Source organism: Haliotis rubra, unplaced genomic scaffold (assembly GCF_003918875.1).
Source record: "Haliotis rubra isolate DU_JTF1 unplaced genomic scaffold, ASM391887v1 Scf860, whole genome shotgun sequence".
NCBI classification, from domain to species: Eukaryota; Metazoa; Mollusca; class Gastropoda; order Lepetellida; family Haliotidae; genus Haliotis; species Haliotis rubra.
Window position 1 is genome coordinate 166860 of NW_025767591.1, and position 11918 is coordinate 178777.

General features: G+C 39.9%; 1 protein-coding gene across 2 annotated transcripts in view; it reads right to left on the minus strand.

Moving 5' to 3' along the window:
• Nucleotides 1-10973, minus strand: part of LOC124262943 (leucine-rich repeat-containing protein 15-like) — a 61535-nt gene extending 50562 nt beyond the window's left edge. Inside the window, exon 1 of one of the 2 annotated variants that reach the window (XM_046697552.1) lies at nucleotides 10853-10973. The gene's annotated coding sequence lies outside the window, so the exon portion shown is untranslated. Of the gene's footprint in view, nucleotides 1-10611; nucleotides 10637-10852 lie in introns of those variants that run through there. The other variant, XM_046697554.1, reaches the window with a different exon arrangement.
• Between the last annotated feature and the right edge of the window lie 945 nt (nucleotides 10974-11918).

Here is an 11918-nt window from a genome sequence, read left to right on the forward strand (position 1 = left end):
GCTGTATTCACGGCCCTTCTCAATCTCCCAACTGCCTTGATGAGGTCGCTCTGTATTTATCAGCTGATGAAGTGATCAAAAGCAGCCTAATCAAGGAGCCTTTGAAGGACATGGGTTGGTCTGATAGCCCTGCTGGGAGGACAGAGGGAGGAGTGGGAGGGGGGTGGTCTGACCCCTGGCCCTTTATGGTGGAGGGATGGTGCATTCATCCAGAGGAATTGCTCCAGGGCAGGGCTTCGGGTGGAAAGGGGTATTAAACATCTGTGACCCTTCAAATTTTAAAGACCCTCGTCATGTCTGGGTCAGTGTGAATTTGAAAAGATGGGTTGTCGTGGTTTTTGATTTATCAGATAATGTCAACACTTGAAAATTTAAGGGTAGCCTGGTTTAATTTTAGGACTTTGGGAGAATGAAGAGATGCTATCGACACTCTTTTCAACTGAAATAGAAAATGAAATTTTCACTGATGTTTGAATAAAAGGTTTGAGACTTGAAATTCCTGTCCGCTTTCACAAAGGTTACATAGCATATTGACACTGCCGTACCTAGAAACTTAATATATCTCAATAAAGGAGTGAGTGAGTGAGTTTAGTTTCACGCCGCACTCAGCAATATTCCAGCTATATGGCGGCGGTCTGTAAATAATCGAGTCTGGACCAAACAATCCAGTGATAAACAGCATGAGCATCAACCTGCGCAATTGGGAACCGATGACATGTGTCAACCTAGCCAGCAAACCTGACCACCCAATCCCGTTAGTCGCCTCTTACGACAAGCATGGGTTACTGAAGGCGCATTCTAACCCGGATCTTCACGGGTATCTCAATAAAGGAAAGTTTTGGGCTGACAAATACTAAAATTCATTTTCCATTTCTATGAATGATGTACAATTCCAGCCTACAAATAAATGAGGGTGATAACATCCAGGGATTGCAGAACTATCCACTCTTTCATTACAAAATCTTAAGCACTTGCAATGTCACTGCAATGAGTGGTCATGAAAAGATAATCAGTTGCCTTGGCATTGTAACCAGTTGTCATGGCATTGTAACCAGTTGTCATGGCATTGTAACCAGTTGTCATGGCATTGTAACCAGTTGTCATGGCATTGTAACCAGTTGTCATGGCATTGTAACCAGTTGTCATGGCATTGTAACCAGTTGTCATAGCATTGTAACCAGTTGTCATAGCATTGTAACCAGTTGTCATGGCACTGTAACCAGTTGTCATGGCACTGTAACCAGTTGTCATGGCATTGTAACCAGTTGTCATGGCATTGTAACCAGTTGTCATGGCATTGTAACCAGTTGTCATGGCATTGTAACCAGTTGTCATGGCATTGTAACCAGTTGTGTAACCAGTTGTCATGGCACTGTAACCAGTTGTCATGGCATTGTAACCAGTTGTCATGGCACTGTAACCAGTTGTCATGGCATTGTAACCAGTTGTCATAGCATTGTAACCAGTTGTCATAGCATTGTAACCAGTTGTCATGGCACTGTAACCAGTTGTCATGGCACTGTAACCAGTTGTCATGGCATTGTAACCAGTTGTCATGGCATTGTAACCAGTTGTCATGGCATTGTAACCAGTTGTCATGGCATCATGAACAGTCGTACGTGACGTCATCTTTACCAACAGCATTCTTCATAGTATCTGGAAAATTCTGGCCGCTTCTTAACAACAATTCATACAAAATGAGTACAAAAATGTCAGAACAAAACAGACATAAGTAGATTATGATGGCAATCAGAATATTTGTAAAATCGTACCTTTCTAAAACATAAGATTCCAAAGTTTGTACTAACCTTGTAAAATTATAAATTTGAACACAACCACCAATGACTATGTTCACAGCATTGCCGATCAATGTGTCATCACAATACAATTCAGGCAATCATGTCAACATTAGTAATTTTTGCCGTCAGTAGCAAAATAGTTAATCCTCAATCTCTAATATACAAGCAGAATCTGTCACTGGAGATTAGGGCTGTTCATAGCTGCCGAAGACAATGATAAGCTACCCACAATGCTCTCTGTTGTGTGTGCCCGACTTGGAAAGCGATATTGTCTATGCCTCGGAGCAAACTGTGTCACTTCATACAGGTGTGATTCCATTACATGTCACAGAAATGTTTGTATCGGAAGCAAGTCAGATAGCAGCATGTAATGTAATTTTAAACAGGACCTAAAATGTTTAGGTTTTATGTAACACACAATACCACGCCCTGTACCACAACAAATTGAGAATGGACACAAATAATTTACAGTTATAAACACTTGACATGGGGGTTAAATAGAGTATTGCCATTTGAATAATTACAACTGAGCACAATTGCAGATTGTATGTGTATACAAGACTTTATTTCCATTCTGACTTGCCTGGACAAGTTCCTCATGTATAAAAATGGCTATTCCGAGACTACTCTCTTTGTGCACAATGCTCATAATAATTTGTCTCAATGATTCATTTAAATCCTTTGATCCAAGGTTAGGTCACGGTGACCCTATCCTGCTTATTGTGAAGTATCAACCCTACTTATTACTGATATATTGACATTTCTTATCAGGTCACGACGACCTTTCAACATTACAAGTATGCATTTAAACACTGCCATAACTAACTGAAACAACAGACTTTAAGTGTTTTGAACCACAATATTTTTACAAACATTGATCCAGTTTCATTCTTTGTTTAATAGTTTAATAGTAGCTCAAATTTAACTTCTATACTACAAATGCTACAACATAATAAATTAACAATATACTCATGGAAACAAATAAGGGAACACATGCAAGTACAAGTTTTCCTTTTTTCTTTTCCAGGTTTCTTCACAAGGTATGTATTGCACTGTGAGTTAAATTCTGGAAATAAATAAAGGAACACTTTTACTTTCATGTGTTCCCTTATTTGTTTCTATGAGCATATTTCAAAAGACAGAATTATGATTTGGCGGGATGAGAAACATAACACCCAGCAGGCACCTGGAGTCACATACTCCCCATGGAGTTGAGACTACAACTGACATGACCAGGGGGGTAATTTCACAAGCTTTGAGCAAGCGTTGTGTGGAGTCTCGTGCTACGTAAACATCCTATTATCATTTAATAATCCTGTCCTCATATTTACCTTTGTCGTCATAATCTCCGAAACGTCCCAACACATCGAAAAGCATGCTCAGGTTTAAGGGTATCCAAGTCTGTCAGCAGTGTAGCAGCATGGTGTTGCAAGTTTAAACCAAGTCTCTACATTCCTTCTCTCTCTGACCTGCTAAACGCTTGAAACACTGACCGTGAGTAAAGCACTTCTTGGTGAATTTAAGCACGCTTTCACGTACACCACGTTTTTTCATTGAATTAAATGAGCAAACAGCGAAGGAGCTCTGTTACTGCCGACAGACCCACATGGTTTTTAACCCGACAAGAGGGGTTACAGGGCATCGCTGATAGGACTAAGACTTAAGCCACGCTAGTCATTAAGTAGCATCACAAATTTATGCCGATAAGCAAATCCAGTTTCTGTAGGAGTGAAGACATACCTTTCCTCAAAATGTTTGCATTTCTGTACAACATGTTAAAACTTATTACAGATCTACAATAAACAAGAAGTGCCATCGATATACTCATCTTATATCATGTATATGATTACAAATCTGTTCTCAGGAAATTAACCTCATTCAATTTATCCATCTCTTTCTTTAATGTTCCTTCAGTCTGTTAGTGTATTCATCAAAAGAACACCTGAAATTGATTTATTTGTTTTGGGCTTAAAAGCTTTAAATCGTTATATTGGGGGATTGAAAAAAAAAGTATTTATTCAAAACAAAACTTTTCAAATTTTTACCAGTATAGCTTTAACTTGAACCATCGCCCATGTGCATGTTGTGCTTGTATTATGAACGACAAAAGTGCAGAATGGGTGTGTAACACGACGTCTCAATTGAGTGAGTGAGTGAGTATGGTTTTACGACGCTTTTAGCAATATTCCAGCAATAACCACTAGGCTACCCAACCCCATGACGTCTAAACAGGGCTAGAACTAGGATGAGGAACTGCTGCTCATCGTATCTAAATATAGGGTGCTCTTACCATCGGCCATGAGAAATGTCGTCATGATATGGCTGAGATATTGCCTCACTCACTCACTCCATGAGAAATGTTTTGACAATCTGATCCTGCATATGAATGTTGCAGAGTGAGTGAGTGAGCGAGTTTGGTTTTACGCCGCTTTTAGCAATATTCCAGCAGGGGACACCAGAAATGGGCTTCACACATTGTACCCATGTGGGAAATCGAACCCGGGTCTTTGGCGTGATGAGTGAACGCTTTAACCACTAGGCTACCCGACCGCCCTCGCATGTTGTAGACAAACCAAGACTAGAATCAGGACAAATGTGGGATTTCTAGCCCTGATCACAGGATCCTGTTTTGTCTAAGGGACATTACTCTGCACTGGTTTTTTGCCACCTACATCAGCCAGACTACCAATTCCACTATCACTTCCCAGAGAAAGCATGGGGCACCAATTATTTACGGAAGCTTTTCTCTCAATGTCAAGAACTAAAATGTAAATGAAACAAGTTGATACTGGATCTTTAACTCCCATTTAAAATGGCAACATGGTAAAAATCTAGAACATGCAAAGGACTTGTGTAACTAGCTTGTGAGACCTCCTTGTTGTTTACACTCCATATATCTCAAGCCATTCCAGACTGTAGGCCTTTCTACAGGAACAATAAGCTTGTGTTTACTAGAACTACCTCATGAATATTCATGTTTCATGACCCTGCATATTAATTAGACTTTGGAGTTTACACAGCGATGCCCCTACAAAGCTTTGATCAAAGAGGTTTGAGATAGAGCTGCATTTGTAAAATAATGAATAGATCAACCCAATTACAATAAATCAGCGTGTCAACTGGCCTTTTATTAAAACACAGGGAAACCTTTCCTCAACCTTCTTTCAACTTGTGACCTGTGGAAATTCATTGACATATTGTCACAGAACAATTCTTCTGTAACTATTGTATTACCTTATGAAAGAAACCAATTTTCAACCATCTGGTTGTTCTATACATAAGCTGATAGACAATCTGTTCATCTCCCAAATAACAAAGTTCACATTCAAATTGGTTTCAACCAATTAAAATGACATATGTCAAAAGTTAGTATGTTAATGATATATACTAATAGGTGTAAGCAAGTGACATATATTTATACTGCACTTGAGAATTATTTTTTATTATTTTATTATTATTGGATATTTCTAGCGCACATATCCACGCACTAGTGCATGCTCAAGGCGCTGGTAGTTTTTCCCTTGACCATTGGATGTCAATCTCAACGGCATTTCTTATTATCAATCTCATCTCCCTGGGGAGTATACAACTCTTGCAGCCACTAAGCGCACCGAGTTATTGCGGCTTTCCCATCCGTACGATGGATTAAGTGTACATGTAACACTGATTATTCTATTTGGAATACTTCAAATTCTATTGTTTGATTCAATTTTCATGGTTAGATGAATAATTTAAACGAATTAGTATTAAGGTGAATATCACTGAGTAGGACTCGGAGTGATGTCCTGTGCATATGTACACAATACCATTAATGAAAACCTGTAGTAGTAATGAGGTTGGTTGATTGTTGTATGAACGCTGCACTTAGCAATATTCAAGCTATATGGCGGTGGTTTGTAAATAATCAAGTCTGGGCCAGACAATCCAGTGATCAACAGCATGACATCAATCTACACAACTGGGATACGATGACGTGTGTCAACCAGGTCAGTGAGCCTGACCACTCGTTAGTCACCTTTCATGACAAGCATGGGTGGTGAAGACCAATTCTAACCCGGATCTTCACGGATGAGCTGTAATGAGGTGAAACTTGGATTAAGCTTGCATTTAAGATTACTGCAAGATTACAGCAACATGCATGCACTTGTAATCCCAGTGTGGACGAACGCTGGTTTAAATATTTCTGGCCCACTCAGATACCATACTCAGACACAGTTTGACATGGTTGCCCCTCTCAGACACAGTTTGACATGGTTGCCACTCTCAGACACAGTTTGACATGGTTGCCCCTCTCAGACACAGTTTGACATGGTTGCCCCTCTCAGACACAGTTTGACATAGGTGCCCCTCTCGGACACAGTTTAACATGGTTGCCACTCTCAGACACAGTTTGACATGGTTGCCACTCTCAGACACAGTTTGACATGGTTGCCCTTCTCAGACACAGTTTGACATAGGTGCCCCTCTCGGACACAGTTTAACATGGTTGCCACTCTCAGACACAGTTTGACATGGTTGCCACTCTCAGACACAGTTTGACATGGTTGCCCTTCTCAGACACAGTTTAACATGGTTGCCCCTCTCAGACACAGTTTGACATGGTTGCCCCTCTCAGAGCCTTATGGTTGCCCCTCTCGGACACAGTTTAACATGGAGACTTCACTCAGGCACATTAGATGATGAGCAGTCCTTTTATTAACCTCCTGCAGCGGAGTGGAAGGCAGGGCAACAACAAGTGCCAACACGTGGTCCTGTGCACAGAGCGCAGGTCACGAATCAGTTGAAGTTAAGCAACAGCGAGCTCGGACAGTCCTTGGATGGGTCACCGTGTTTGACAGCTTGACTCCTGAATGTTTCTAGGACGTCAGTACTGCCCCACAACGAAGCACATGTTATACATGTAGTCAAACCTTAGGCAAGTGAGTTTGTTCAAAATTGCCTCTGTTTCACCCAGCAGAAAATGGGTACCCGGTTGGATAAAGTCATGTGACTATAACCTTCTAGCGCCTAACAGGCAGCTTGGGTTATCCGGGGTAATAATAATCAGGGTGTTAGCGCTTAGAGCATGCTTTGTTGCATGGAGATTAGCGCATTATAAGACTTCTCATTATTATTATTATTATTATTAACTATTACTGGCAGTGAGGTCTTTTCATATGACGTCGCCAGGGATCAACGATGGGAAGTGTTCTCCAGGATAGGTGTTCCATCCTCCAAACCAAGGACATGGACCAGTTCAAGACAAGCGCCAGGTTAATAAAGTTCCTCTGAACATCCATGACCGACACTTAAATTTGTAGAATAATCTCTAACTCAATAAAAGTTTACAGCACGTTACCAGAGAAGCGTTCATAAACAGACGTACATGTATCTTGTTTCCAGCCAATGGAGAAGCAGCCATACATCACTTTCACCTGACAGTTGTTGGCAAGGAAAAGTCCATCGTACCCCAAATGGGATGAAAATATCTTAAAACTGAAATATTACCCCGTGTTTCAAATTACAATGACTGCCAATGAGTCAACCATTTTACTCATTTTCAACAGAAAATGTGGAAAGTTTCCAGTGAGGGGTCATTTTGATATTTTAACCATGTCGACTAGTCATAAGGAAACTAGTTCCTGGTTCCTAGCAGCCCCTGTCATTAAAAGAAGCAACTTATTTGCAAACTTGCTGAAATATTAAATAAAATTATAAGTCAGACTGTAAAATACCTACATAATTACAGTTAATTCATTAACTATTAAAATTAAAATTATAACTAGCATGTAACTTTAAAATTAAACCATGATACTCATGCAACTGATGATATTCATTATGCTACATAATGGTTGCATCTGATAACAAGGCCACATAATTGGGAGAATAAGTTATTATGTTGCTTTGAACAAAAACAGAGCAATTTGACAGCATGGGACACAAGGCATGTCCTTCACAAATTGTACCCATGTGGGGAATCGAAGCCAGGTCTCAGAAATACAATGTGGATGTTACATAAATCTAAATCAATCCCTGGTTATAGTGCATCCTCATCAACAAATACTCCAAATTTGAGTCCAATCAGACGACGTAACATGCCATGAACCCGCCGCATTTATCACTGTAGGTGTCAAGCATGTGTTAAGGTGTCGCTAACACCTTAAATAAACCTGTAACACTGGACCAGTAATGAGCCGTGGCTAATTTCCGGCTGAATTGCTGGGCACGCTGGCACTGGTGTAATGTTTAAACATGATCACTGGAATTCAAACAAGTTTGTTTTCAGAGTGAACACCTGTTTGTTGAGTCATTAATCTCCACTGATCTGTAAATGTGACATGAATTTCAGCGATCCCAAGGGGGTGAACAGAGTTGCCTAACTTGTCACAATCGGTGTTTTGCACGCTATTAAGTCTCCAGGCCATGACAACTCTGTTTTGAAAGACACCATTTTTTTCTCTACGTAACATCTTATTTCAGTTTGATGGTGACTTTAAATCAGGTAAATTTGACCAAATTTGATTACCGTTATGATTTAAAAGGGGGGAAGTAAACCATTTTGTTCTGGGGGGGTAGAGGGGGGCATGAATTTTTTACACATGTACTAAGGGACGGTTCATAATTGATGGCTAGGGGGGTGATGATGATTTTTATGGAGAAGCATGTACAATGTGAATGACCCCCCTAAAATTTATGTACAAAATAAGTGACCCAGCCTGCATGTCATGTCCAAAATCAGTGACCCCCCTTCCCTTCCCATAACTTCTAAGTATAATTCTAAACATAATTTTATGTACAAAATTGCTGACCCCCCTCTAGTACATGTGTACAAAATTGCTGACCACACCCTAGCTCCCCAGAACAAAATGGGTGACCCCAGCTTAACATCATCATCACACACACACCCACACCGCACACCATGCCATAAATTATGAACAGTCCCTAATGGGGGTCTTCAAGTTTGTACACGAAAATATATAGAAAACTATGCTTACAAATTATGGGGAGGGGGGCGGGGGTCATTGATTTGGACATGACATGGGGTTACTTACTTTCTACATAAATTTCTGAAGGGGGGCATTCATGTTGTACATGCTTCTCCACAAAAATCATCATCACACCCCCTTGTCATAAATTATGAACAGTCCCTAATTAACGTCAGTGGAACACACAGGTGTAAAGCCATCACATGACAAGATATCAAATGCATCTTAGTTTGTTGTTTAATGCCGACCTCATCAATATTGCAGTAATTTGAAGGCAGCCTGATAATGATCCAATCTGGACTAGAATATCCTGTGATTGACATTATGAACATGAAGATATACAATTGGGATACGATGAGATGTCTCAAATTGGTCAGAAAGCCTGACCAACCAATCCAATTGCCCCCCTCTTCCATGATAAGCATTGGTAGCTGAAGTCTGGTTCAAACCAGGATATTCACCAGGGTGATATTTTTTAAATATTTATGGGCAATAAATATTCCAGTGATCCTGATGATGGCTTGATTTAGCCATTAAAACGTGCACCAGTGCAGGTAACAGCAACTTGATCCTGAAAATGCAACCTACATTTCATGTGTACTTGCACCCAGTCAATGTCAAATTTTAACAATGTTTTGTCCAACTTACTTGACTTGAATTTACACAGCAGCGATCTTTGACACAGTCTCTGCCTCCATTACTGAAGATTAATATTTACCCAACTATAATGTCATCTCTAATCCTAGAGTTCTATATGTGGGGTTTGTCATGGTATCCTTGAGTGAGTGACTGAGTGAATGAATGAAGGAGTGTGTGAAGGAGTAAGTGAAGGAATGAGTGAGTGAGTGAGTGAATGAAGGAGTAAGTGAAGGAATGAGTGAGTGAGGGAGGCTGACACCACTTAGAACAGTATTCCAGTTATGTCAGTTATGTGATTGTCGGCCTAATGTGGTTGGAGTGATGCAGTTCTCAGACAGATACTGAGTGTCTTATCTTGCTTTTAGCAATATTCCAAGAGCATAGCGTAGCCGATGCAGTAATATTGTTTCATGGTGATCATGTTATACCATTACTTTGTTTATGGTATATGTAGCGCATATCATCCCTTCCCAGCATGTCTAATCACATGGCCAACAAAGGCCTCACAAAACAATCCTGATAATTATACTCGTGCATTGACATTGTATAACAAAAGGGTGTCATTGATTTGTCAGCTGAGGACCAGGCTGAGAACCAGAACATCAAAAAGTATCACAATATACATGATAACATAATACCATGTTGACTGTATACAGACAAAACATTCCAGTCAAGACCCAAAATTCATCAATTTTATACCATATAAACTACACAGATCCTCTAATCTTACTAAATGTAAACATGTCTGTGGCAGTGACGTCCTAAATATCAATATCCATAAATTTTCATCAACGTAGTATAAACAGTTTATCGCCTGCAATGACAACTCCATATATATCTGCCTTACACACACTCTGATCTGACTAAGAAAGCTTTCCTCCTCTGTTAGATGGTTACAGTATATATTTCCTGTTGTCATAAATCAAAATTAATTTTATTAATTTTTTTATACAAATATGTCAAGAAAGGTAATTTGTCATTAAGGAGTTGCACGTCTAATAGCTTCACATAGGAACAAACGATAAATGACACTTTTAACATGAATTGAAATCAAAGGAGATAGATGTATCTCTGAATGCAGCCATTGAGACGTGCTAACATTGACCTGCATGCGATCAGTCTAGCTAGCGTCGTCTGTCAATAATATCCGTTGTCGCCCGATAGCCTGAAATTGTCTAAAGGCAAATAAAGAAAAGGACATATCTTACCAGATTCAAAACACAGTACTGGAACAAAAACATATTGATCACATTAGATATCAAACTGTGAGTCTATCGTGAGAAACATATCCAACTGTGACAGACAACGAACCACTTTGCCGTACCCCAGGAAACTTTCCTTGCCAACATTTCTCAGTCGCACCTGTTGAACGAACTCCACACGCGAGCCGCACGTGCTTGTAGAGCGTCCGAGGGGCTAATTTGGACCATGATATTCAAATACACTTACCAGTTCGAACACAGAGCCAAGGGTCCAGTGTAACCCCGCTTCGATATCGCCGAAAACAAACAGGTGAGCGACTGTCAACACTCTGAAAGGTAAACTCCCAGCGACGCCATGCTAGACTGATTCGGTCACGTGACCACGCTAAAGGTGGGCGGAAGTAGTTAATATCGTAAATCATGATGGACAGGCGGCCTGCTGAGATCAAAAGCGCCGCCTGTTGATTGGGAGGTACTGATTGAGACATTTGCCAGTTATGGCGTGCTATGATGCGTTCAGAGATGGAAATGTTTTGGGGCAATGAGGCCGATATTTGTTTACATTGCCCTGAAAGGTATTGACACCGGGAAACAAACGGCAACGATTTCCTGATAGTATCTTGCTAACAACAAGACTGTCTCTAGCTGTGTGGGGGCCTGTAGCTAGGTGTCAAGTGTGCGATATGTTTTCGCGTGATAAGATTATACATTCTAATCACAACCAATCAGTGTTTCGCTCGATGATACAGTTTCAATTTTTGTGATTTTCAACACGACTGGTAGACCTAGGAGAAAGTGTGTTACACATGTTAAAGAGCTGGTTAATAAGCCGGTCTAGGTTAATCTGATATTTCGATAACCACATCCCTCAGATGTTGGTAAGGAAGCAGGCTTCTTTAATTATGATGCTAAAGGTTATCGTATCAGCTGTCACATCGTATGATAAAGCGTCTTCATCTTCTTAGAAGTGTAGAGAAGTGTTTTAAAAGATGTTGGGGGCGAGTTTTTTACAAAAGGTACAGGCTTTATAGCTTAATAAGTATATCATCATCAGCGTTTTAATTTTAAACAAATTTAGTGTAACTTGATGAAACGTAATATTTTTTTGTATCTGTAAGTGAATATAACTGAAGTGCAAAGAAATTATGCCTCTCGGCTGATTTTAAATGTTTGATTTTTCAGCTGAAATGGGGTTTTTAAAATGGTTTATTACATGGTTATTTATTTAATTTAAAATTCAAATTAAAAAACAACATCGCAAAATATATAACCGCTTACACGATCGTTATCTTAGTCCTCTCATCTTTGACAGT